Source organism: Nelumbo lutea, chromosome 8 (assembly GCF_056320005.1).
Source record: "Nelumbo lutea isolate HS-2025 chromosome 8, American lotus-T2T, whole genome shotgun sequence".
Lineage (NCBI taxonomy): Eukaryota > Viridiplantae > Streptophyta > Magnoliopsida > Proteales > Nelumbonaceae > Nelumbo > Nelumbo lutea.
The window spans coordinates 18,857,801-18,860,813 of record NC_142691.1 but is presented as its reverse complement, the minus strand read 5'-3'; positions in this window follow the sequence as shown (position 1 = coordinate 18,860,813).

Below are 3,013 nucleotides of genomic sequence, written 5' to 3'. Positions count from 1 at the left end.
TCCCGTAGCTTACAAAGGAAAGAAGACCACCTCATGCTGAGGGCTGTCGGATTGCGCCGCACTAGGGGGCTCCAACATACTCTAAGGCATCGGCCGCCTAGTAGGGAGTTCGCCAGGCAGTTTGCCACCGGGCAGTTCGCCACCAGGCAGTTTGTCCCTAGGCAGTTCGCCACCAAGGTAGTTCGCCCCCAGGCAGTTTGCCACCAGGGAGTTCACCACCAGGCAGTTCGTCCCCAGGTAGTTCGCCACCAAGGCAGTTCGCCCCCAGGCAGTTCGCCACCAAGGCAGCTCGCCCCCAGGCAGTTCGCCACCAGGGAGTTCGCCACCAGGCAGTTCACCACCAAGGCAGTTCGCCCCCAGGCAGGTTGCCACCAGGCAGTTCGCCACCAAGTAGTTCGTCACCAAGCAGTTCTCCCCCAAGGAGTTCGCCACCAAGTAGCTCGTCACTAAGGCACCCCACCACCGGATCGAATAACGAGGTACTTTGCCAAAAAATTTTACATCACAAAACATTGGTACATGGCCGAAAACGGTTACATCAATTTATTTTGGTAAATTAAAGATTAATAAAATTATTATTTTTCTAATTTATGAATGAATTATTTTGGTATTTTTGTGAAATTATTAATTTATTGGTTTTGTTTATTTTGGTAAGTTATTAATTTATGATAGTGAAGTAATTTAGATTATTTTGGAAAGTTTTTACTTTATTTTTGGTAATTTTGGTGATTAATTTTGTTATATGGAAAATAAAATTTGTGATACATTTTGTTATATTAATTAACCTAAAAATATTAATTTTTGGTAATGTTTGGTAGTCTAATTATTGTAATTTTGGATATTTGGAGAATTAATTATGGTAATTTAGGTAAGGGCAAATTTCTTATAGTCCCCCTATTGTTTAGGAAATTGACTAGCTCTATCTAGTACTCTCAAGGTTTGTAACAGTTGTCATTGCTGTGAAGCACTAATGAAATAACGAAATGTTAAATTTGCCCTCAATTTGTTCTTTGAATTTTCAAAATAAAACCAACCGATGAAAAGTTTCAAGAACCATAAGGATACCATCAAGAGCTATGTGGAGGAGAAGGTTGGTAAGACTGTCTAGAAGCACAACCAACTTGTGAGAGAAGTTGACATGCAGTTATCAATTCGGGGTGGTGAGCTTAGCAAAGGTCCCAAGCTTCACAGATGTGAGGTGCACAGTTGAAATCTTTATGGTTTCAATTTTTCTTAAATAGGCTTTATGTAATTGCCTAATTAGTCCCAAGCTTCACAGATGTGAGGCCACATGGTTTTAATGCTCTATTTTTCAAAAAAAATATTGGAATGTGATTGGGGACTCAATTTGTGATGCTATTAAGGCTTTCTTCCACTCAAGGAAGATAAATAGAGTTGTAAATAGAATTTTCATTACTTTGATTCCCAAAACTGACAATCCTGAAACTGCGAATAGCTTTCGTCCAATCAACTTGTGCAATGTGATCTATAAGATTATTTTCAAAATTTTAGTCAATAGAATCAAGCCATATTTGGATGAAATCATGTCCCCTACCAAAGTGCTTTTGTCAAGAATATACATATCACGGACAATATTCTTATTGCTCATGAGTTAATGCGCCCTATGATTATGGCTTGTAAAATTGATACGAAAAAATCCTATGATTGTCTAGAATGGAATTTCATTGAAATGGCTTTGCTTAAGTTTGGCTTTCACAAGTTATGGATTGCATTAGATCTGTTTCTTTCTAACTGCTAATCAATGGATCTCCTTCTAGAGTCATTAATGCTTTTAGAGGTACTAGACAGGGGAATCCCTTATCTCCATATGTATTTGTTCTTTGTGCTGAAACCCTTGTGCGAAAGTTGGATAAGGAAGCCAATGATGGAGATAAATTTATTGGTGTAAAATTTTGAAGGACAATCCCTCGATCCCCATCCTCCAGTTTATTGATGATTGCATTATTTTTGCTCGAACCTCAATTAATTCTTGCTTTAAAATTAAAGAAATTTTGGATAAGTTTGCTCTGGTTATGGGTCAAGCTCCAAATTTTACTAAATCAACAATTATCTTTTCAAAAAATATCCCCCTCAAACTTAAAAAAAAAAAAAAAAATTATGGCTAGAATTCTAAAGATTCCCCTAGAATCCCAAAATAAGATTTATTTGGGAGCTCCAACAATCAAAGGTAGGGTTTTTAAAGATCTATTTAAAACCATTATCGATAGAGTTTCTAATAAGCTTGAGGGGAGGAAGATTCCAAGCTCTTGATCCTTTGGGTAAGGAAAAAAATTATTATTCTCCTTTGGTTTATATGGAAGAATGGAAATAATCTTCAGTTCAATGATAAATCCACTCCTCCAATTTTTCTGGACAAAGCCCTCCAATGTTATGAAGAGATTAAGTCCAACCAGCACATTGCTGAATCGGTTATTCTCCTTTGGGGCTCCATGGCATGCATTGCCAGAGATCATCGTGGGATCGTTCATGACTTGAAGGTGTATTGCATCGGTTTTGATTCTATCAACGTTGCGAAAGCTTGGGCGGCCTAGAAAGCGCTGAACATCGCCATCAGTTTCAAGGATTCCCCTATTATCATTGAAGGTGTATTGCATCGGTTTTGATTCTATCAACGTTGCGAAAGCTTGGGCGGCCTAGAAAGCGCTGAACATCGCCATCAGTTTCAAGGATTCCCCTATTATCATTGAAGGAGACGCAAAAGATTGTGAATCCGCCATGGAAATTAAGAAACACCATTGCTGAATGTGTGCGCTTAAGTTCCCAATTCGAGTATGGTGTCTCCTTCTATCATGCATTCCGTGAAGCCAACCAATTAAGTGGCTAATTGGTTAGCGCATAAAGCTATGGTGGGTGGGATTGCACAGCTAAATAGTTTGCCTTAGGTATATTTGTTTGTGTGATCTTTGCGGATGTGCTATCTCCTGGAGTGTGTAGCACGTTTCACAATCTAGAGCTATTCACAGGAAAAAAAAAAAAAAAAACCTCCAACTTC